Source organism: Nesoenas mayeri (genome assembly GCF_963082525.1).
Source record: "Nesoenas mayeri genome assembly, chromosome: 2".
Lineage (NCBI taxonomy): Eukaryota > Metazoa > Chordata > Aves > Columbiformes > Columbidae > Nesoenas > Nesoenas mayeri.
In genome coordinates, this window is record NC_137543.1 from 43,641,856 (window position 1) to 43,668,405 (window position 26,550).

Sequence of the window (26,550 nt, forward strand, 5' to 3'; positions counted from 1 at the left end):
AGCACACTGATCCGTACTTTAATTAGATTTTTCCAAAGACTGAAACAGAGAAAAGATTAATGTAAATTGACTGAAGTCATTATAAGAGAATTCTATGTTCCTTGTATTTTGTTTGGTTACTTGGTCTGATTTTTGTTTTATTTATTTGTTTGTTTGTAAATTACATAATACAGGATTATGAAAAAAACAAAGCACTGAAACAGGTGACATTCCATTTACAGTTTTTGAATGATAGTGTAGGTTGAAGTTTAGAAAACAACACGCAAGGAGAAAGTGCTCAGATTAATACCTTACAAAGAGGAAGAAATTATCTCACCGTAAAAACGAGGAAAGAGTTTCAGTGCTCTGATTGTGGATACATATACACAACAGTTACTTTCTGTGTGCCATCTTATGTAGAAATACAAATGTTTATCACTGTAAACATAGATCTTTATTAGAGATTTAGTGGTAGACATGCAGAACCGTGCGTAGAAACATATAGTGCAGTCACTTGATGATTATCAATAACGGAAGCATAGATCATGTTGGAAGAAAATGGATTGTGTTGACACCCAACTCAGAGACACAAAAAACCAATGAAGCTGAGTGGAATAGGGCTAATGGACTCCCTTCCTCTACAGCTTCATCAAGCACAAAATATTAGAGGAATTAAGGTTAAAATCCAATCTGGAGACAAAAATGTGAAAAAAATATAAATGTTTAAAGGAATTTAGAACAAAATTTTAAACTTTCATAGTTGAAAATAAGTTTGGGTTTCAGAATGTATGTATTTTGGAAGAGTATTTATGTAAAGGGCTAAACTACACAGACTTAGAAAACAGTTGAATTGGAGAACTCATGTGGTGTAGTAAGTGTTTTCAAACGTAAGCATTAAATGTTAATCTCTATGCTAATATATTGTGGTACCTTTCACCTTCTTTGCTGAAAGGGAGAAGTGAAGCATGTCCTTCCTTGGCTTTATTTTTCAGATATATGAGCCTTGTAAATTTGTGGACAGTAAAAAGGAGAGACCGGCACTTGAAATAATTTCTAAATGTATTCAGTAATCGAAAAAGTGTAAGTTCATAACATATAAAATACAACACTTTCAAGCATAACAAATGCATACACCAAGGCGAAGCAGTGTACTGTGTCAGTATTATTTTTATTCTTTTTTCTTTATTGTATTCACAGTTTTCCAGCTTCCTGCGCATTCAGTATGCAACTGGCAGGCAATGTTCTAACAGTTTAATATCTGAACGATTGCAGTGGTGCAGAAATATATTTGAAATGAACCAAAACAACATTCAATCAGTTTATTCCCATTTAAGCCATGAAAAGAGTTAATTATATATAAAGTTAGATTAGTTACTATACTTAGCATATAAACTGTATACCACTTCTAATTCTAAGTACTGCAGTGCTGTAAGATGTTGAAGCTTTAAACAGCTTGATTTTGCTGTTAAGAACATTAAAGTCTGAAAGATAATCTCATTTACCACATAGTTTAGTAAATGAATATTACTGCTAGGAGAACTCACTTATCAGTATTTACCCTGTTGAGCTACGTGTGGTATTCACTAACATACTTTCTTCTAATAATTTATTTTATAATCTGCTTTAGAGAGTGAAAATTCATATTTCAAGTTTTCATTCAAGAAAAATAAGTTTTATGTCTCTGAGGCACAGCAGTCTGTCAAATTAGAACTTCTATCAGAAAACTGTCATTAGTGCAAACCTACCTTTTAATTATTAGCAATGAATGTGTGCAGTGTGCCCAGCTGCACTGACTTATATTGCACCATTCTTCGTACTCAGAAGATAATGTTATTTTTTGAAGGGAATTGTATTTGTTCACTTCAGGCTAGGTTCTAACTATAGTCTGACATCTCAGGAAACAACATATGCTTTGGAAGCCCATTAAGGTTCTTTCTTACCTAGACATGAGAAATTGAGTGACTTGTTTTAGTGCATTTGCCTTGCATTTGATTGGACACTGGAGCCCCACCAGCTCAGATTAATGAGTTGCCTCTCACTAGATAGGCTCTGGGTCTTTACTGACAAAAAATGACCATCAATCACTTCTGCCATCTGAATATAAAATCATGTATATATTTGACTATTTTTAATGTGGGGGTTTGCTTTTGTGGTTTTGTTTGTTTGTTTGTTTGTTTTGGTTTTGTTTGTTTATTCTGGTTTTGATGTGGTGTGGTTTTTGTTTTGTTCATGTTTGGTTTTGCTTTTGTTCAAGTTCTTAACTGTTGACATGGGTCCATCTTAGAGATGCAGAGCTGCTAATTATTTTAAACTAATTATTTTACCGAGTCAAGCTTTGAATTTTCTGTTAAGGCTAGCATCCTTTCTCTCAAAAGTGACTTGTCTGAGGAGAAAGAACACCTTAAGTGAGATTTCTTTTTAGAATGACTATAATTATCAAATGGAGTGACTTTTTCATACATCTTGTGGGATCTGCTGAAGGTCATTTCTGTCAAGATAAAATTATTTGACTGACTTGCAGATTTGGACCCCAAGACTGCCTATTTACAAGAGAAATTAGCTGAGTTACAAGTCTCTTATGATCACATTTATTCTTTACACCTTTTCATTTGCATTGGTATTTCAGTTTCAGAAACAATTATCTAAAATTTCCCGAAACTGATGAGGTCATGCCATTCTCCTTGTTATCTGTAATGGAGTGATCACATACACAAACTTTTCCACTCTTTTTCGATAAGCAGATTATCTTGGAATAGCTGCTGCTTATATTTTACCTAGTATGGTGAAAAGTCCCAGTGAGGAAAGGCTGACATTTTTGGAACATGTGGCTGCATTATCAATCCTCATATCAGAGGTGTCTGGGTTTGCTTTGCTAATAATCCCTGGATATGAAGGTCTACACTGCATGTGAGATACGAGCCCAACACACTATCTGTTTCAAAAGTTGTCTTCTATTCATAGTACATAGATCAATACAAGCATTCAAGCATAAACTTTAATGATCATTAGGTTACGCAAGGGAAGGAAATCTGGAACCTTTCTCTCTTTTAACTTGAATGTGTCAACCTGCTTACCATGCACTGCAGTGATGTTGAACAGAAAACTGGGATGAAGTCTATCAGTCAGATAGACACCAGCATTGCTTTCTAGAAAGTCCCATGAGATCATCAGGATGTGCCAAGCCAAGCCAACCCTCAGTTCTCTCAGGAAACCTGCCACTGAGCTTTGGGTGTCTGAAATTGTGATTGTGTGAATGCACAGAACAAGATCAAGATCAAGAAGAGTATGAGACCATTTTCTTGTCGTGGCTCTTCAAAAGTGTTGTATGTATGTAGAAGTGGTATTAAATATCACAAAGTCAGGGAGATTTCTAGAAAGGTCTGGTCAGAAAGCTGACTTGCCAGTCATGGCTTTGTAGAATAGTCAGAGCTTATGTGGCTACTGATTTTAAGCCCTATGTGACTTTCCTGCAGAGTAGCTAGTATTTAAGCAACTCATATTTGAGTGTTGAAGCCATGCTGAGCTGATGGAAAGTTTCAACTCTGAAAAAATGTGTATAAGTGTCATAGGCATTGTTTCTCTTTTCTCTTTTATATTATTTCAGTAAGTTATTAAAAATCCTAGGACTTGATTGCAATGTATGGAGAACAGACTAGTGTATTTAAAGGTATGTTTTCACTTCCACACATAGATTTCTTTAAACTTGCTAGTATTTGGCATTCTTGCAAGATAAAAATGTTACAACACAAATTCAGAAGAAAAAAAAATCTATAAATATCTTCTAGAAGAATGCATCTTGACCTGTACTTCATATTCTGATGTTTCTAGACCAGCTTTGTTAAATGCTGTGAAAGGCAGGAACCAGACTTGGCTCCCACCAGAAGTGGGATGCAGCCGTGTTGTTTTGCTACTACAAACCAGAGTTTTAATCTAGATTTCAAAGCAGAATGTGGTACCTATTCTTCCTAGTTGTAAGAAAATTAAATATTAATCACAGATGTGTTACAAGCAGGAAAAAAACAAAACAAAACAAAACAAAACAGTGAAAATACCCACACTGTGGCTTTATGGTTTAAAATTGTTTCAAGATTTGAGGATTTCTTAAGCTTTATTTTCTAACCTTACTAAGAACAGTGATTCACTGAGTTGTGATACTCCTCGTCTCATTTTAGATCTTTTTCCTACCCTGCTTCCCTCTGTTTTCTATGGATAAACAATCTGGAGGCTTGCCTTAGGCAGAAAAGATCCATAGATGGTAATGAGACTCTGTGGAAAGAAAATGAACACTGGAGGAAGAAAGACTGGATTAGCATGTAGCTGTAAGGTATGTGCTGCCGAAAGTTCCTCTACAATTTAGTTTCCGCTTTACTCTGTTATAATGCCAGCTACGACTACTTGCATGAGGGACTAAGGTATGAAAGTTTTCTTGCAACTTTCTGTAGTGTAGACGCAGTAGGGAACATGAATCTATCGGAGGAAGTCTGTGAAGATTTACTGCAATCATGAATTAATAAATAGAAAACAAATGGAACTTGAATTTTTTCTGCCCTTCACTTGTATTTTATTAAATTTGCATTTTGATGCTGTTTTTTCCAGCTTTTGATAATTCTTAAGTAAAATAACCATGAGAGGTACAAGCTTTTATTTTTCACTCTATCTCAGAGAATTATATCTAGTAAGAGCAGCTTGTTGTTCTTGTTTTTTAATGTAGAAGTTAGTTTATTCTAATATCACCAGTCTTCTGCCACGGTGAGTCTTCTCCATGGAACTCTAATCTTGAAAAATAAGTGGCTGCTACTAATTGATACACTCTTTGACACGGTCCAGAAGCTGTTCATTTTTTAACTCCCACACATATATGGTCTCTATTCTGTCTTCTTATGGAGCCAGTTTTGGTATCCTCAGTGATCTCAGAAAGACTGCTCCATCCTTGTCCCCAAATATTTTAGCTAGCCACAATTAAAAAAAAAAAAACAACAAACAACAACAACAAAAAAACCATGTGTATATATATATATACTAAATATATACTTTAATATGCAGAACATGTTGTATTTGACATGAAATTCATCTAGTGTAGAGAAAAAACAACATGTGTCTATACTTCCTAAGTTTTCATTGCTTCCCTTCGTTTAGGCTTGAGACACTATAAAAATGTCTATACCTCTTATGTTGAAGTGTTAGGAATTAAATGCGTTTTGCATTCTCCACGCATCTTTGTACACCTGAAAAACGTCAGCACCAGAGGCTCACTGGTATGAAATGCTGTAAAGATAACAGGTATCAATTGTTTATGACTTCTTCATGTACCTAAGTGTATCCCAGAATAATTACTTTCATGCAATTGGCTGAGAAGGTGGTATTTATGTAGGACTCAAAATAATTTATGTGTAAAGCAGTCAGTTGTCCATTTTGTTTGAATCCATTTAAAAATTATCTAAGTAATAACTACATTCCTTGTTGGACATTCGCCTACAGTTCCTGTCATCTTAATGTTACTACCATAAGCTGTACAGAAATAATAATTGTTCATTTAGCTACTCAGAGGTTTGCCCTTTTTTATCATGTCCTTCTTGCCATGTGATACATGTAACATTTTAAAACAATCAGCTGTCAAATATTAAATAAAAACAAAACCAATCACAAACAACCCTCTCAAGAAACAGCAACAACAACAACAAAGCCAAACAAGCAAGACAAAAATCCCAAACCAACATCCCACAAAAACAAAACCATTCCAAATAAAAAAAAACACAACATCATGGTTGCTTGATAGGCAGTTAATGTGAAAAGAAAAATCCCTTAACTACACAAGAGGATCTACCTATGACATGAACTTTTTCATCAAGCTGCATTTCAGTTTGAAAGCCTCTGGTCTGTTCTGCCTGGAAGCTCCGCTGGTGTAACGCAGTGGAGAAAGCAATCTGAACCACTGCCTATTCCTCACCAAAAAGGGTAAATTAGAAAACACTGGTATGAATTTGAACATCTGAAAAAAAAAAAAAAAAAAAAAAATAAAAAAATAAAAAAATAAAAATCTATCTCTTAAAGTTTAAGTTAACTTCAGAAAACTTTCAGTTTGTCTGGCAGCTTGTAAAATGGTTATTTGTTTAAAAATAAAGAAATTCTTTATTTTAAGGTATGTGATGTGTGTCTGCTTTGTGTTTCTGACTTGCACTTTTTTAAATTTGAAGGTCTGAAAAACTGGTGTTAAAAACATCAATATCACCTTTATTTGGGTGTTTTCCTTTTCTTTTTTTAAGTGAAAATATGCTAAGATTCTAATATTTCCTTCCAGAACATCCAAATCATCTGAACTATGGAAAACTGTCCCTTAGCAAATCATAGTTACCACAAAGCTAGAAAGAGAATTCTGTCCAGTCTGCAAAGATTATAATAACAGTGCGGAAACAGCAGCTATGTTGAATATTACTCTTCTGAAAATGAGAAACTTCTGCAACTATCTGATGGAGGATATAGCTTCCAAATTTATGTATCTGCCAAGCACCTAGAAGTACTGCTGATTATAAAATGTGCATTAAAATATTTGATTTGAATATGCATGCTGACTAAACATTTTCATGATGATGGGGATCTGTTGTATAATTATCTTTTGCTGTATCACAGTACTATGGACAGGTGAGAACCATAATGAAAGAATGTACATAAAAGCCTTTTACAGTTCAATAAATCTTCTGATCTGATATTTGAACATCTTATATATTAGTTTAATAAGCTAAGCTATAACTTTTTTTTCAGCTTTTCCATTTTGGTCAAGAAGCCAGGAAGAAAAGTCAGAAGCATGGCATATCTTTGAACTGCAGTGTCCAAGCAGCAATTGAAAGGTCTTTTTGAAATTCAAATACATTTTAGTGAGCTTTTCTTTCAATTACAGTCTTCTAAAAAGGGTGTTCTAGAAAAGAAATATGCACGTGACCTGCATTTTTTTCTTTTACATTTTGCAATTCTATGCTGTGAAAAGCAGTTTGATTTCATTTTACAAAGCTCTCTTCTGATTCCACATTTACATTATGATGTTTTATTTCTATCAGAGTGAACGCGAAATAGCAGAGTAGCACAGCTCCTTGAGAAGTCATGGTGAGAAATTTAAAGTCTGTCTCAGGGAACTTGCCATTTCTGCACATGTATTCAAAAGGCAATCGAGAGTGTTTAGGTATAACAAAGCTTGCATTAAAATTACACCTTTGCCTATGCAGGTGTTTTCCTTTCATGTGCATATGCACATGTTCACACACAGCAAAAGCTTATCTGTCTTGTCCATATGCATAGCATTGAACAAGAGCCTTTAACAAGTGTCTTTTCTAAAACTGTGATTGTCTATGTACCAGATTCTGGAACAGTCTACTAACAGAAGTACTTGTTAATTTTGTTACAAGATGGGATTCTTAGTATCTTTTCAAAGATTTTATGTGGTTCTCAGGGTTAGCTAAGAAAATCCAGAAGCACTGTGTCCTTTATTTCTATAAAGGGCAGGATGGTAGGTTCTGAAAAGTATATTATTTTAAAGGTTGTGATGCTCTTTCAAAAATCTGGGAAAACTACACCTTCAAAATTCAACATACGACACTCCCTAAAGTACTAACCCCTATTAACCCTCTGACTGTAGTTAAAGTTGAAGCATTTGTTCTCAGCCTTGAAGATCTAGTTTTGAAGACTACTTATTTGACTTCAAGGTAGGGTCTTGTGCCCCCAGGACCTTTCTTGTTTTCCCACTATATCGGTTGGTCTAACAGGAGATATATTCTGTTACAATGGTGCTTTTCTTATAACCTTAGAACATCATTGCTACAATACCATTGTTGCATCTATGCAGTTTATTGCAAATGAGTTTTATTGTGCAAGGAAGAGTCTGTCAGCAGAATTTAGATGTTGATATTTGCATGCCCAAGTACATTTTTTATACAGCTTCAGTGGTGTGACTTCTCTTTAAGAGATGTGAAAAGCAGCTACATTTGCCGCACCTGAAATGATAAAACCTGTGCTTCTTTCCTCCTTCATTTACTTTCTAACCTTTTGTCACCATTTGATTACTGCAGTAGACTACTTTATAATAATAAAATTGACTTAAATAATCTAATTTACATCAATATTGATGCACACGTATAAATGCCAGACCATTGAAGTGCGTTCACAAGATATTCACAAAATATATATTTACTCACAAAAGAATCCACTTATCATGCAGGACCAGCAAAAAATCAGAAATGTGTTTTTGAAAAATCTGCACTCATATACAACCATCATAGCAATGAAAATACTGCAATCAAAAAGAAAAACATGAAAAATCATCTTCCTGCTGAACCATGCTGAAGAGCTTCTGTTGAAAGTAATGCACACATCTATATAGACACACTTTACAGCTCTCTAATTAGGCATAATATTTTAGAAAGTTATTGAGCTCTGTAAAGATTTTTTATGATACTGCAGACTGTGTTATAAAACAGACCAACTTTCTGACAGCTTATATTGAAAATGCTTATTTCTCTTGTTTTTATATCTTACTGAGAGAATACATAATCAAAATAATATAACACTCTAAAACTTTAATAGATAAGCTACAGTAATCATTGATATATATCTAGTGAATCAATGTTTACAGTTTAGTTCAATGCTTTCATAGTTATGACACTTTAAACACATAATGGTTTATACTTATTGATATCAAATGCCACTTACTGTGGAATAGGAGCAATGCAGTATATCTCAATCAATTATTCTTGTAAGAATTATGATTAATGTAGATTCTCTGGGTATTTGGGTTTTTTTTTTGGAGAAGAGGAAGTTTGGTTGGTTGGTTAATTAGCTGATTAATTTTTTATCTGAGTCAAAAGAAGAATCAACTTTCTTTACGGACATCACTGTCTGTAATTATAAGAATTCTTATCTGAAGACAGAATTCTTCCAAATAAAGCTTATGGTGAGTTGAATATGAATTATATCCATACCTTTGACTGGCTTTGTTCAAACTTCCAAAAAAGGAAAGGCAAAACAAACAAAAAAATCAACAATAACTAAACATATCTGTAAAGGAAGTTTCATCAGATTGTGTCATTTTTCTACACTGTATTGAAAATGTTCAAAAGAACCATTGCTAATGAAACTGAAGTAAACAATTGTTTGCAGATACACAGTTGATAGAAATGGAGCATAAGAAAAGGCAAATACAGAGCTGTATGGGAGGACATTTACGGATTAAGTTTTTTGATGTTGATAGTTTCTAACCTTAGACAAATCTTGACAATTTTAGTCTGACAATTTGTTTAATGACTATGTAACAAATGTGTTATAACAAATAAACTTATAAAAGCATTCAGTTTATATATAGTAAAGGAAGAATGAGGTGAATATACTGACCGTTGGCATGAAAATATTTTAAATTAATGTGCAACGTTAATTGCTAGAGTACAAGTAATAGTCACTAACACTAATATATAATTTATATATTGAATGAAAATGATATATTAACACCTGCAATAGACTTGCAAATTTAGTTTTCAATATGATTTCAACAGTCTGTAGTATTAAAATAATATTTCAAAAATTATTTCCAAAACATATAACTAAATTATAGAGAAAAAGTAAAGTATTCCTTAGAGTTATGTCTTACAGTATAACTTTCTTTTTTAAAAAAAAAATATGTTGTGCAAAAACATAACAAGAAATCTACTTAAAATTTCATAAGTTGGAGTTAAAATAGCATATAACAATACCGATGTAGATCAGACACTTGTTAAATTATACTTTGCATCAATATCTTCACCAAGACTTAGTATTCTGGTGATGATTTCAATTAAAAGAAGAATCTTCAATTACAGTATTTTTCTTGATATTTTCTTGCTTTTGAAAGTTTCTAAGGTAGGTGTTTTCATATGACTATGGAAAATCAGATGTATAATTTATTTGTTTGTGACTGATTCCAAGAAAATCAATGATAGTGGGGGTTGAGATGAAAATTCAGTTTTATAACACGTATGCACTTATATGCATTTCACATGAAAATGCGTAGTTATTAAACTGTGCAAATATGGAAGGATGGGAGGAAAAATTAGTACTTTCCTGTACCTCACTGGATTTAAACAAGTACATCAGTTTAACTATGTAGGCAAGTACTTTACTAAATATAGTTTATCCCTGGAGTCAGTGATTTTGTCAGAATTTAATTGCAATGCAAGATAACACACATAAAACAAGAAAAACTTGTTTGTATGTGTTTTTCCTTGTGAAAAATACTTTGAAAAGCTCCGCCAGAATTATTCACATTGAAATACAGGATTATAGTCAACTCACTTTTCTTACTGGCATCACATATTAGAACAGAATGTTAATTCAAGCATAACACCCAGTGAATATCACTTTTGTTTTATTTATAATGTGATGATTGCATGTATCCTTCCTCCTGTAGCAGCTTTCCTTCCCCAATTGGTTCAGAGGACTGAATTAATTTCGTTAGGAGTAGAATCAGTCTCCAAAAAACTGTGGTTACATCTCCAGAGAAGAATCAGAAGAGAACTTAAAGATGATACAGTGCAAGATGAGGTATTAGGAAAGAGGCTTCTATTGTAAGCTTCATAGGTAGCTTGGAGCTCCAATTTCTTTGTGACTTTTCCAGTGCAAAACAGGTTGCCTGTGAACTGAAGAGATCACTTTGGCCTGATGGTTCAAAATTTGGGAAATGAATTACAATTTTCTCCAGAACTCAATGGCTAAGTGGAAAAACTCACAACTTTCTTCACAGCTGAGCTTGGCTAGCAGACATTCACTATCCAAGAATTGATAAGAAACAGTGGTAAAATTGTCAGCTTTTTCTTATTCGTAAAACCACAACATTCCCCAAAGACCAGCTAATCGAGTAAAAGGGATTTATTTTTTTTTTTTTTTTAATATCCATGTAACACTTGTTCCATGGAGATAGAAAACTTTAGTCCCAAGTACCATAACATGTGTTTCCTAATGTTTAGTCCTAAAACAATAACAAATCCAACTGAATTTACACTTTTTCAATTTTTTGCTCCATATCTATACGACAAGGAATATTTTCCTGAAGATAATGCATTTTACTGCATACCACTATGTTACCTAATTTACCATAAAAAATTACATGAGTTCCTAGCTCAATCTATGCATCACCTATTCTGAATTATGAAAATATCTTTCGTAGCTTGGGTAGTGATAATTATTTTCCATAAAAGTGCTTTTGTTCATATAGCTGATTGGTTGAGTCTAGGAAAGAAAACAGCAATTACATTTACATATGGAAAGTTAAGCTAATTGAAATACAAGATATTTTAAGCCATATGTGTATGAATAGAGTAAGACTAGGTATATAAGAACAAGACTGTTTTTCTCATTTCTAAAGGATTTTTGTTAACAGAGTAAATCTGTAAAAGTACATTTTTTTTTCATATAGGTATGCAAATATTTTCACTTGCAAAAATACAATACTGAAAGAAATATTTGACGAATTGCAGGAAAATAAAGAATTGGAGAGATTAATATGTGCCTAACTTCAAACATGAGTTTCTGTCTAGCTTTATGTTCCTTAAATCTTCAGGATAAAGGCACCACTCTACAGTATGGGATTCTAAATGCATTTTAATAACTATTTAAGAAGGATAAAATTTGCAAGAACATATTTCCAATACTTTGTTGTCTTTATGCAAAGAATGATTCATACAAAAGAAATTCCGATTTCTGACAATGCAAACAGATACTGTAGGAAGGCCAGAATAGATTCAATGCAACTTTTAAAGCACTCTCAGCTACAGACAGGGTAACCTTATCAATACTGATGAAAAAAACGTCCCTCTCAAGCATCTGTAGCACAGCCAGTTGGAGATCTTTAAATATATCTATAAGGTTATATGCAGTTTCTGAAGTTTCTAGCTCTAACACTGCAATACTTTAAGTAGCTTCCAATACTTACCTCTTGAATCTTGGATACAGGAACTGTCAGTGCACAGAAAACTGGAAGATTCATATGAACTGTTACAAAAGTAAGAAGATAAATTATTTATCTGGCAAATGTTAAGAGTTGTTTGCAGTTAATTTTGTCTTCTGAAACTGCCCTTCATCCCACTGTGGAAATTAATGATTTCACAGCTGAGAGGAACCCGGTTATTTTATCCTCTTTCTCATGTAGGAATTTTGAGAAAAATACATGTTCAATGAGTACTACTAATCAAAAAGGCCCTAGTCATGGCCATTAAACAGTGGAAGTTGTACATCGACAACATATTGCAAAAAACACTAACAAGGATAGAAATCATCAATATTAAGGCTCTTCAAATGAAAGAATGGATAAAAACAGAAGTTGTGGCTATGACAGTACCACCTTAGAAGTTCACCACTGCAGTGACTCTCATTGCATCAGCTCTCATGCTACTGAAGCAGTGGCTCCAAGCTTTGATGGCTACATGGAAACCTTTCTCTTGTACCAGGCAAGGTGTTACCAAAACTTTCTGTTTGTTTGTTTGAGGGTTTTTTGTTTGTGTTTTTTATTCTTTTTTTTAAAATTTTGTTTTTGGGTTTTTTTTGTTCGTTTGTTTGTTTGGGGTTTTTTGAGAGTTTTTATTTTTGTTTTGTGGTTTTGTTTGTTTGGTTGTGGTTTGTTGTTTTTTGTTGTTGTTGTTGCTGTTGGTTTTGTGTTGTGGATTTGTTGTTTTTGTAGCAGTTGTTGTTGTTTTTGTTTTACCTTTAGCTCTTCTTCTAATAAAAAGATTGAAGTTATATCCAGTAATTCACTGACTGACCTTGCCCTAGTCTGTCTTAAGTGGTCTTATAATGTTTACTTTTCTGCACAACTGATTATTTAAGAGGCAGAATGGGTGCAAACATACAAGTCGGTGTTGATGTGTCCCAGCTACAAATGGTCTCAGTTAAGATATGGAAAATTAGAAGAGGGGGAAAAAAAAAAAAAAAAAAAAAAAAAAAAAGAGTTCAATTTCTGTAATATTTTTAACAGTAGGAAAAAAAGTATCTAGGGAGTTTATTCTTGCTTGAGAGAAAAGATGAAGAACAGGAATAGTAAGAAAACTGTCATGTTAGAGTATTTGGCATTACTAAAGTCAAGAGTATCAGTTAGTAAAAGATACTATTATATTTGTATGACAGTAATGCCCAAAGCCACAAATTGTGAGATCAAGGCCTTGCTGTGCTCAACCATGTGTGTATGCATACTAGCAAACAGTCCCCAAGCCAAAAGCTAGCAGTATAAATAGTTAAAGCCAGAGAACAGAGAAGTGAAATGATTTCTCTGTGGTAAGATAGTAGAAAAGTAGCAAAATGAAGAGGAAAATGCAGGTCCACTGAATTCTAGTTGCATCTATTATAGCCATTAGATCACTCTAAAGCATTGCAGTTAATAGAGTCAAGTAACAATATTGCTTTGGGACACAGATTGTCTCTAAGTATACCGGGAGTTCACTGCAGCTGCACAGCAGAGCAATCAAAATAAACAAAATGAGATTTTGTTTTAAAATCAGATAAACATCTAGCATTGAAACAAAAAAAACCAAGTTGCTAATTAATTGCTTTTAATGTTAAGCCTTTAAGTATTATTCTTCTAACAAATGGCATTATCAAATTATTTGTATATGTAAGAAGGTTCCATGTTCATGAGAAATGTACTGTGAAATATACCTTTAGTTTAAAACAGAAGGTGCATGCCAGAAAACAAGCATCTTAATCACTGCAGAAGATTAGATTTAGGAATATATTCACTGACATCTGTATTAAAGTGCATTGCTATAATTCTGCTGGGTTTATATATATATATATTTATATATATATAATTTATAGTGGAATACGTTTATGCTACCTGATTGTGAAATAATGGCTTGGTGAGATCTATTGAAAAAAACTACCAAGCACAAACACATTATTTATAATAGAATGACAACTATGTTGATGATTTAGCATAACAAAGACTTAATCTACAAATGAAATTAGATATCTGTTTTCTCAAAGCTTAACATATACTGGGAAAATTCAGTATCAACTTTATACACAGATTTTGCACTTTGTTGTTTTTTTACTATGGTTATACCATTAATATTGAAATCTTATTAGAAGACCTGAACAACTTTCGGAATATTATTTGGGTTTCTCAACGTCTTATATGGGAAGAAAATACAGAAGGGAGTATTATTAGCATATAAATACTTTCTAAGAACATTCTAACAAAGCAATATGGTAGATATGTAGATGAAGTTATGACACTTTCAATACTTCAGGCCACTACTGAGAAATGTCACTTCGACTGTCTCTGTGCAGAAGTGGTGAACATTTTTCTTGGATAAATTATTTCCCATGTCACAGAAGCAGTGCATTTAGAAATGCATCTGTAAATACTCTGTTAGTGCACCTAAGATGCAAATAAGAAGTTTAAAATAAGCATCAGTTGGCTTGTGTGTTCTCATCTACAATAATATCCAAAGAATATTATTGAATTTTGTGCAATAACCATCGTGTTCTTAAAATCTGCCATTTTAAGAGCAGCAACAACCACTGAAAAAAACCCCTCCAGTTATCTTCAGTTGCAGATTTTACTATCCTGATAAACCTATTTATGTAAAAATGGTTTTCAGCTCCTCAGCCCTTTTGCTTCATTTCTTCATTTTCAGTGATCAAATTTTAAAAATGAGGATGCTGATTTATTTTTAGACACAAGATTATTAGCTAGAAAATAATGTAAACATGTTTAAGGCATACATAAAGACATAGATAACTAATGTTTATCTAAGTGATAATAATGTAAAATGTCTCTTCTTGCAGTAATAAAATTGGATATAAATATTAGATATGGGATTAGGAATACACAGAATGAAACAGAGTTAACTTTTCTCTGCTTGAATGAAGCCTTCAGCTTGCATAGAAATAACAAGTATCCTGTTAAAAAGATGCTGCTTTGGGGTGATAACTTAAAGCCTTTAGCCTTCCATACTCAAATGGAGCTTCATATTGACATCTACGGTTTTACAGTATTAAATATTCATTTTCTAAGTGTCCACAATTTAGAACCATAACCTTTAACTGTGGGACAAAAGTCTAGTTTTCAGTTATTGACAGGCAAGGAGAGAAACTGTATTGGATATAATGTAATATAATGTAAGACTATGTAATATATGTAATATAACTTCATGTAATATAATATAATGTAAGATTTTGCATATTCTTAACGTGCCTACATAATAACACTGAATATTCTTGTAATGCTGTACATTTAGATTAACATGCTAAGAGGTTGTATAGGCTATTTATTTTAATTTCACTAAATATGTTCTCTGGTGAGACTGCAGTTTGTGTCACTGAGTTCTTGGTCACCTATGCAGTACAAAATATAACCATTAGAAGTTATTCTCAGAAGTGGCCATTGATTATGAATTTTTCATATGAAACACTCTGGACTTAGAGATTTAGCACCTTTAGGCACATTGACTTGAGTTAGACATTTTTTGTAGCCATTTCTGATAAGCTTTTAAGTGGACCACCTGCAAACTGAGGGCCTAGAATCCCTCAATATTATTTGTTTATTGTCAATTTGTGCTTATTAAAAGCTGATAATAAATTTGTTTCAATCTCTGCTAACAGTGAGCCCATTGGGATCCAGTCCTTTGGACAACATTCTTCTGCTGGATATGGGAAATATATACACAGTTACCACTTACAGTATCACTGATCATGAGATTTCTGTGAAGTTTTTTCCAATTTTTTTTATTTGTTCTGATTGATTCCTAGGCAATCTCGGTGTTCATGTGTATGTGAGCTTAACAATAATGTATCTGTATAGAATTTAGCTCTCTTGAAAGCTGATAAGTAGTAACAGTAAACAAACTTCCCATCAGATTTGAGTTTTAGAATATTATTTGCTTCTACTCATCTGGAAGTTAATGGAGCACTCACCTTGTGAGAATTATACAAAAAGTTTGAACCTTACAGATTTATTTGTATTTATTTTTCAGCTGGCTGGATTTTCTGCAAGGCTCACGATTTTTAGTTTTCTTCACTCTCTTTACATCTAATTTCTCATCATTCTGGGTATTTGTTTTCTACTTTAGCAGGACTACTAACTGCACACATCATTTGGTGTAAACCCTGTATGTTTTGGAGACAATAACCAGCTCAAGTGTTAAAGCCAAACAATCTCAAGCTTTCATTTTGAGGTTAAAGATTTGCCTGTTAGCTGTACTTTTAGAAGCTGCTGTCTCTGGACGATTACTGCAGCAATCTGAAACAATGTAGTGCAATGTTCCTCTAAGTGCCTTACAGACAAAAAAGCAATCCACAGTAAAATTTAATAGTGTTTTGTCTATCAAGTCCAAGGATGTGCTTCAGACTGGAGGCTGGAAAGGAGACAGGCTGGAGATTGTCAGGGGGGTGGTTTACCTTGTAGCTATGTTTGCAATATTTGTCTGGTTTTGGTGGATGGTTGCCTTGTCAAATTCTGTAAAATCACTGCACGAAATCAAAATTTGGATTTCATTCTCTTAAGTAATATGGACAGTTTTATATACTTCTGACTGTTTTTATAGTGACAAAATAAAGATTTTTTAATAATAGATATGTGATATTAAATGTTTTAAAACCTCATCCTTTAATTTCACTAAGTCATTACGGGGTCAGAGATTTTCATCACAGAATTAATCAGAGGCACTCTCTGATGAAGAGCAAGTAAACATCCTCATTTATTTCATGGGTGATGAGGCATATGACATTCTTAGAGGTTTTCTGGTTAGGACTGCTGGAAATATGAACTATACAACTGTAAAAAATAAGTTTAATGAATGCTTGGGAGGAAATGACACTCAGTGGAAGAGCAAGATTTTACCAGGCTAAGTAATGTCAGGCCTGCTTTTATCACAACAGTGCATACATTAGTAAAACAGATAACTGGATATTTTCCTCTTAGTTTGGATTGCATACGAATGGTCAAGCAGCTCAGAGAAAACACAATTTTATCTTGGTCAGTTGCTGAGGAAAGCAGTCAAGAGAAGAGATGATCAAAATATTTACAGTGGAATATTGTCCTAATTAAAACCACAAATTCTTTGAAATTATGTATTCTACAGAATCATATACATTTTGACAGAATCCATTAAAAAAAAAAAAAAGCCTAAATCAAACCAAACAAAAGCACAACACATTTTTAATTAGCAAAAGTTGCATTTTGATTTTAAAACTGTCTTTAAAATAGAGAGATGTTCTATATTTGCATCTTACAAAAAATGGAAAAGTTAAATTAAATAAAAATGAAACAAGATCCTTATGGAAATTAATTGCTTCTACTGACAGTCATCGTGTCTTTCTCCACTGAATATTTTTTAAGATTTGGTTTTAAATTGACTTTTTTCCTACTTGTTTCACTAAAAAAAATATTCAAAACCAGAGAAAAATAAGTAAGAGTGGTTTCAAGTCAGCTCTAGAAAGCTGTGATCAAGCCACAAATACATCTATAAGAGAGAAGACCAGCAAATATACTAAGTGATTGTGCTTTTATTAATTATAGATTAGGAATACTATCATTATAATAGGATAGCTTTCCATGAAAGCTCTGTTTACAGGCATTGTTTCAATCTAGAATGTTAGATTGTGTCTTTGAAAACATTGCAGATAAAAATAATGGCTTCTTTTAAGACAGAGAGTAACTTCATCAGTTCTGCATTTGCCTCTATTCTGATTCCTGTCTAAATACAAGGTAAGACTTTATAGAGGAACTGGTAGGAACCCATATGCTTTTGACACTGCATTAGCACTACTAAAGAAGTGAAGCAGATCTATGCTGCACATCACAGCTCTGTTCTTCAGTGCTGTTTTCTCACTCAAGTTAGAACAGTTTAGCTGAGGGCCAAGGGGCATTCATTTTATTACATTGCCATGGTTTGACCTCAAGCAGCAATTAAGCACCATGAAGCCACTCCCTCATCCCTCTCCCAGTGGGATGGGGGAGAGAATTAGAAGGACAAAAATCAAAAAACTCATGGATTGAGATAAAGACAGTTTAACAGGTAAAGCAAAAACTGCATATGTAAGTAAAGGAAAACAAAGAATTCATTCACTGCTTACTATGGGCAGGCAGGTGTTCAGCTATCCCCAGGAAATCTGGGCTCCATCGTATGTACTGATTACTTGGGAAGGCAAACACTATAACTCTGAACATTCCCCCTTTCCTTCTTCTTCCCCCAGCTTTATATGCTGAGCATGATGTCATATGCTATGGAATATGCCTTTGGCCAGTTTGATAGGCTGTCCTAGCTGTGTCCCCTCCCAGCTTCTTGTGCACCTGACACAACACGAGGAAGCTGAACAGCCCTTGACTACTTAGCAACAAACAAAACATTGGTGTATTATCAACATTACTCTCGTTCTAAATCCAAAACCACAGCACTATACCAGCTGATGGGAGGAAACATAACTCTATATCAGCTGAAACTAGGACATATGTATATTCATTAGGTCCTGCAGGTGTCTGGTCAGTTAGATCACAGAAGAACATGTCATGTCTCCTCATTCCACGAAGTTGATGGCAATCCCAGGGGAATCAGGATGCAAGAAGGGGCTGCAGAGGAGAAGTGGTATGCATCCAGGGCTCCTCCTGCAGCCCAGGTGAGACTGAAGGGTGCTCCTTTATCCCACAGTACAAATAGGGTCTGGACATCCATCCTCCATCATGTAAACAGTCGTAGTAAGATCTGAGAGTATGTCTGTACAGCAACCACAAATGAGCTGTAGTATTTTCAAGGTAGTTCAATTCACTAGAAATGTCAAGGAACTCTGAAGTTGCAGTCGCTGAAGTTCTGTCAGCTGTTAATTTCACAATTTCTATTACACAAGGTAACTAAATTGAAGCTAACCTTTGATTCAATGTGGTGCAAACAGATTTGTTTCCAGCATAGATACAGATTAAAAAAATGTTTCCCTTCTATGCTAATGTTTATTGTAATGCATAGGATCTAGTAATATTTTCCAGTAAAGAATAAGAAGGTGCTTAATAATCTTCAGTAATTTCAAAGACCAAGAATGTTTTGCAATATCCTTCATGGTGTTTTCAGTAATCCAAGATTAATCTCACATGAGCTATTTCAATGAAAATTATAGAATCACAGGTTACTTTTACTATCATTGCAAATGTATGTGATTTTATTTCTGCAGTCAGGTTAGAATTCAAATCATGATCCTCTGTGCTGACTGGACTTAAACCTAAAATGAGGCATACTTTGCTCAAAACCAAAATGAAGTGGTTCTGGAGGTATGTTGCCTGGATCACGTCCCCCGTGTTTTGTCATTTTTGTCTAGGACTGGCATTAACAGTATGATACTTTGACCCGAAAGAAGACTAAGTTTTCTAGTAGTCCAGAAGAGGATTTGTTGGAAATTTGAGAGGTACTTCACTCAACCCCAGCTCTCATAGGGTTCCTGTGAATGATACATGGTAAGAATGTTTGAATATATATAGTGAGGAATACATTTTTCTGTATGAAGAACTTAGCTTTTAAACTGCACAACACTGTCTGCACAACATAGGAGCTCCTTTTTATAGACCTGTGCTAGATGACAGAACTCTTCTGTGAACTAGGAGACTATATAGAAAACCTCAGATAGTTGTGTATATTCTGTAGTGTTGCTAACTTTGTCTCTGATCACTCAAGATTAATACAGCAAAAATCATGATTTATCATCTTCACCACGGCAAATCCAACATGATATTCCTGGTTTTGGCCAGTTTGTGTTCTTAGCCAAATCTGTTACAAATCTGTACTTTTCTTCAGGTAGATATTCTAGTGAGACTTGAATAATGATCAAGGACTTGCTTATATATAAATGGATCATTTACATTTCAATCACAACCTGTGCAAATTGCAGACCTGAGACACCTTTGCACATTGTGCCTGTAACAAAAATAATCTATCTACTTGTCTTTTTCATAATGACTTACGTTGTAGTCTTAATGAATAGATATATTGCACACTCTTGAAGATGGAAATGCTTTCTGTAATATTCTTTTTACTTATTTGTTAAGGATGCACATTCTTACACATGCATGAAGCAGTGTGTTGTTTTATAGGATTTCTGAATGACAAGAGCTTGTATTAGATGTCAGCTGCTGAGCACGTTTCTGTTTTATTACTGTTATAAAGGGCAGCTATTAGATGTTTTAATAACTTATGAGTCTATGCTTAGAAATAACAATGACACCGTGCATGTTGGTCTGTGGTTCTCTCATTGCCTCATCAATTTTCTTTTCTTAACATGGTTTTAGATGGGGTGAGCCTCAATATTTTTAATTACTTTAGCCACTACTACTTTTTTGTTGTTGTTGTTGTTTTATCTCTTCAGTGTCTCATACTCTATTTGATAATGTCAGCAGGCAATTTCCAAAGATTAGCCCAAGAGGGATCAAGAAACTGATGCTAAGATTAGTAAGCTGTATCATATCCTTATGCAGATGGAGGATCTGATGAAGCTTCAGTAAAACTTAAAAGATAAAGAAGCTTGAAAAGGCTGTAAGTTAAATCTTTTGCATTAAGGTGGATTAATTGTTCCTTATTTATCATTCTTCCAATGATCTGATATCCTTTTGTCTCCTTCAGATAAAATAATAATCTACTAAATAGCCCATGGGAGTGCAAAGCTGATTGCCACCTTTTGCAAACTGAGTAGCTTGTATGTTTTTATGAATATTTTTCTTCCTTTTTTTTTTTTTTTTTTTTTTAGCATAGCCGAAGTGAATGGTCTTATATGCATATTTACATGGGAATATGGATGTACCTAACCATATGTTAATGTTTCTTGACTATTGGAGCTTAAAGACGTTATGCCATATCTTACACCATTATTGTACTCCTTAAATATAAACCCAGCACTTGCATCTAGACTTGCATATGACCCTCCAGTTTTCCACAAACTCACAAACTAAGAACTTTCTTTGTAACACATTAGAGCATTTCCAAATCCTTGCTCTGAACATCAGAAAACATTACTGAAGAATAACTTTGATGTGCTAAGACCCATTATGTTGGAATGCTTTCTATCTAAACGTCTTCGCTGTCATGGTTATTTACGTGCAATCATAACTCCAAACCTATTCTGAGATAACCGAGCTGATGGAGAGATAGGATTTAATTATGGAAATCAGTGATAATATTGGCACTGATTCTGCTATAAAATATAGTGATACTCAAGAAGCTGGATTTGTATTAAATTAGTAACACATTTAAGCCCTATACGTAACATATATATATTGACTATACATAATTAGATAAATTATTATACATACTGTCATTACATTATTATTATACATACACATATATGTGCATTTCGTACATATATACACATGTAGACAAATGTAAAGATACAAAAGGCTCGTGAAACTGGCCAGAAATCTACTGGATTTCACTGCAGATTATTTGTGATCTAGTATGGTCTCAACATGGTTTCTAGTAAATATGCTACTTAACAAAATACAGTACTTCTTTTCAGTCCTACTGATGGAATTCAATGATCATAATATGAAGTTTAAGACAGAGAATCTCACCTACATTCTACAGGAAATATATGAAAATCATGGAATCACAGAATGCTAGGGATTGGAAGGGACCTCAAAAGATCATCTAGTCCAATCTTCCTGCCAGAGCAGGAACACCTAGATGACGTTACACAGGAAGGTGTCCAGGCGGGTTTTGAATGTCTCCAGAGTAGGAGATTCCACAACCCCCCTGGGCAGCCTGTTCCAGTGCTCTGTCACCCTCACTGAGAAGAAGGTTCTTCTCAAATTTAAGTGGAACCTCTTGTGTTCCAGTTTGAACCCATTACCTGTTGTCTTACCACTGGTTGTCAAAATAAGAAAGCATCTAATACAGAAGTTGTAGTCTAGTCTGTGAATATCTTTGAGACAAGTGGAAGTAAGAGTTATAAAATCATTTTGCTGTAAAAAATACAAACACATCGAACCAAATGAAAGGGAACAAACTTGTCCAGAGCAGATACTTGGAGTGCTAATTTCTCCAATGATACTGGAAGCTGCTATACCTGACTGTTAGCAAACTTCCCCAGATTTGAGTTTCTTCATACCATTACTGTCGATGTGTGTTTCACACAGAATTAAAGAAACGGCTTCATTCCCCACAACCCTAAATGTATTCAGTGTCCTCCCAGTAGCATGTAACATTTTCTAGTGAAAAAAATATCCAAAATATGAAGATATTTGGTGGATTGTATCACTAAACAAGTTACATTTGTGTGTGACTTAGTACATCGATTTTCTTCTTTTTTCCTTCTGTTTTTCTTCAAGTTCTTTTGCTTTTTTTCAACTAATTTGAATTTGCATAGGATATATATAATTTCCACTTGCACAGTCTACAACTGTTTTAGATGAAAAGAAACATATTGGTTTTACCAAATGCAAAATGATTTTTCAGCTTTAGGCACAGTGTGATTCTTTTCAGTGCTCTTTTCCCTGTACTATTTTCTGTTTTAAAATACATGTTATTAGTTTCTCTTAAAAACATATGTGATAATGTGCAGCCAGAGCACAGAAATAAAAGGGAGTGTTACCTGGAAAGTGTCTTTATTTGTAATCATTAGGAAGAAGACATTTCCCATTGCAATCTATATTTCCAGATTATCTCCTTTGAGTCGTAAAAGCTAGGGATGGAAAAGAGTTTTTAGAGTCATCTGGTCCATCTCCCTGCCATTCCAATTATTCCCTGTTGTAAAATTGGACTGGCTCATCTAATGCAAGTTGGCCAGAGTAACAGAAATCTCATTACTTCTCATTGAGAGACAATTCCCATTGTTTAATAGACCTCACTGTTGGAAAGTACTGGATTGGTTCTGAAATTTCAGTTTCATAATTTTATCCAATTTGCTCCCTGATGTGTGTACCTATTTGTAGAAACTTTAACTTCCTTCTTCCTTGATACTCCTCAGTAGACATTTTCAGACTGCTCTGATGACCTCCTGCACTGACTGCTTACCTAAACCACACACCTTTGATTATTTTAGTATTTCTCATCAGTCAGTCATCACAGTATATTAATTCAATGTCTTTCTTGGATATGACAATATAAGTTTCAGAGATTAGTTATATTTAATTATGGTTGTATCTATAAGAAAAATAAATATAATTTTGCTGCTATATGAGGACAGATAAGGTGATCCAAGTGCACAGTAATGAATAGCCATGCATGGATAGATGTTTCTTCATTTCCAGGAGGAAAAAAAAAAAAAGCCAACCATCTTTACTCTCACAAAACTCAACACCAAAAACTGTCTTGGCAATAGGTACTTTTCAGTTTCTTATGCTGCAGTTTTCCTTGGATGGGTTGGAGGGAATGTTAAATTCCTATTTATTTTGGTCTGCAAATTTTTTTCCTGTTTCAAATCTCTATTATTTCCCTTTGTGTTATTTCACATGAATACTGGAAATATACTTGATTTCAACTTCTCATAACTGAGTGCATTACTATTTATCATTAGCCCTTGCCAAGAGACCTTGAAGTCACTTCTCAGTTCAGTTCTTCAAGCTGTTTTGGTTTAAGCTAATTCTAAAGTGTCCATGCAAAAAGAGATAACTTATGCCTATGTGGTGACACTACTGACAGTGTGAGCACCCAACTACTTAATAATAAAACAGAACTCATTTAATGTATTTACTCTGTAAGTCACCTATTACTAAAGGAATCTAGGATACTGAGGATGTCCCTGATCTCTCCTACTCAGACCATAATAGTGTATGGTTTTTCATTGCAGAAATTTGCTCTAGATTATTGAAACTATCTTCTGGCTTATTGTAAATAGTTCATGAATCAGATGTTCTGTAGGTCCTCTCAAACTGCCTATTGCATAGTTATATGTTACATCAGAGAATATAACTCCGCATTTCAGGTATTGCTCCAAATTCCTTTGCGTTAGCTGTGTTAGTTCAATCATAGTGATAAATTTCTATGCTAATGTTGTCACTGACTTTATGGAAATAATGTAATTACATGTGGAAATAGGTTACGTAAAGTAAACAGAAAAAGGTGTTGCTATAGGCAAGTGAAATGAATAAAACGTTTTTAACACATCTCCACATGTCATTTTCTTGTAAAAAGAACCATTCTGACAGCTTTCTACATGTTTACGTGAATGTGTTGATTCTGATAGTTCATAATACTGATAGTTTTACAATCTTCACACAGAATGTTCAGGATTAGAAGGGACCTCTGGAGATCATCTAGTCCAAACCACCTTCTAAAGCAGGTTCGCCTAGAGTAGATAGCACAGGAATATGTCCAGGTGGGTTTTGAATATCTCCATATCTCCAGAGAAAGAGACTCCACAACCTCTTTGGGCAGCCTGTTCCAGTGCTCTGTCACACCAATAGCATCACTTTCATAGACATATAAATTTATCTAGATATTCTTCTATATTCATGGCTTTTATAACTAGAAAATCAATTGTAATGGATTTCTAAGATGAAATCAATGGCCCAGAGGTAATTATATCAATGCAGGTGGTATAAAAGCCACCTATTTCATGTATGCAATTCTATTCCTAAACAGCTCGCAAGACACACAATGTAGTATGCATTACGCGGTGTTCTTGTGCTGAATCATCAGGTATAACTCAAAGGCTTTGAAGGAGTGTTAAAAAACCCCAATATTCTTCCTGATAAAAAACAAATTTGGAGCATAATTGAGAATGCATGCTTCCTCTTCTACTTACTTGAAAGGCTTTCTGACCTTAAATAAGTCTCTGAGTCAGCTTCACTTGGTGTAGGGAGCCACAAGAGGGGGCAGCTTTGCCAGGGAAGGCAACTTGACAGTATGTCAGGTGGAAGCAGTGTCCTTTTAAGACAGAGGGACAATCCTGCAGTATCTGAATGAGAATTACAGAACAAGTCTCGTGACAGTCATCAGGGTCAGCCCTAGCCCACAAGGCTACTCCCATCTCGCTTTCACATAGTGACATTCACCCAGTCCTGGGTCCTGTGTCTGCACTGCCACATAGCTGGCATCTGGCAAAAGCAGTCAGGTCTCTGAAGGAAGAGGGGTATGAGACCCTGTTCCTACCATGAGGGAAATGAGAGTTGGATAATAAATAAATTGCCTGGGTTTTTTGTTTGTTTTGGTTTTGTGTTTGTTTGTTTGTTTGTTTTATTGTTGTTGTTATTGAGGTGTTTTTTAGCAGAAACTACTGTGCTTTTTGTATATTGTGCTTGTGTTATTCTCTCCATATCTGAAGCCACTTATAACTAAAAATAAGGCCTGATATGGTATCAGTACCATAAAGAGGCACAACTGATTACGGGGCTCATCTCCCTAACACAATTTTAATGGAGAACAATCTTACAAGTGGTGCTTGAATAACAAGGCAGAAGAATCAAGTCTTCTGTGTATTCAGTGAGAAGGGGCATTATAACAGAACCTGTATAAGCATAAAAGACCAAGATATCAGCCTAAAACTTAATAGACTGCATTTTAGGCCCAGAGGAATCCATATGCTGTGCCAGTACAACACATCATGGCTCTGCTGGGAGTTGTTCATGTAGCAGTTGAGGAATTTTTAAACATTTTGCCAAACATTACTTAACAGGTAGCAGTTTCCAGCAGTTGTTAACTGAAGATTACTCTGAATGTTAAGTCCACATCAAAATTCTCTTGCAAGATTTTTTCTGCAGCTTTCATGCTGGAACCTGTTCTGATGTTGGTCAAAGTATTCTTTTAGAACTATGCCACAAGTAATGCATTATTTGTGAGGAAATATTGCACTCTGCTCATTAAGAATTATGCATGTTCTTGCTAAAGCAAACAGGTCTCCAAGACATGCCTATTGGCTTTGATGTCCTGATGTCTATTTCAGAAGAGAGGTTAAAAGTCTGATCACTGATAAGATCTCTCACTTCAGAAGCAAATATGTTCCAGTTCTGGCTCTCCTATCTAACTAAAAAGGAAAATCAAGTATTTGTTTCTAAAAAATATGTGGAAAATTTTTTTTTTTCATAAATTGCCCTCGAAGACATAGATAACAAGAAGCAAGATGCATCATGCTTGGAAGCAGTGGCAGAAATTATCTTGAAAGGACAAGCCAGGAAAGAAGGTTTGCAGCCTTGTAGGTAGGCTGTCACGCAGTGTAAGTCACCTATAAACTTTGATATTAAAACTTTGAATATGGGAAGAAGACTTAAATTGTCAGATTTTTAAACATTGCTTTATTAATTTAACAATGCTTGTATTAACAGTTCATATGAAAATATTGCACATTGTTTTTTATAGAGACAAAGCCATGTTCCCTGCTTCCATTATCTGCTCATGATGCAGCCATGAAAGCTCAGAATTGGCAGAGAGACATGAGGAGCTGATCATGCCTGTAAAGGCAGTGAAAAAAATCATAACTTGGGTGGTAGCTTGATAGAAATTTTACACAATACGTTTGCCGCTCTCTGTGTGTCAGAGAGAATCAGTCTGATGAACTCGTAAGAAAAATATAAAGTGTATGAAAGCACAAAGGGTACAATGATCAAGTGCTGCACAGGTGTCAATTTACAGAAAGGTCTTCAGACTTCAAGGGTAT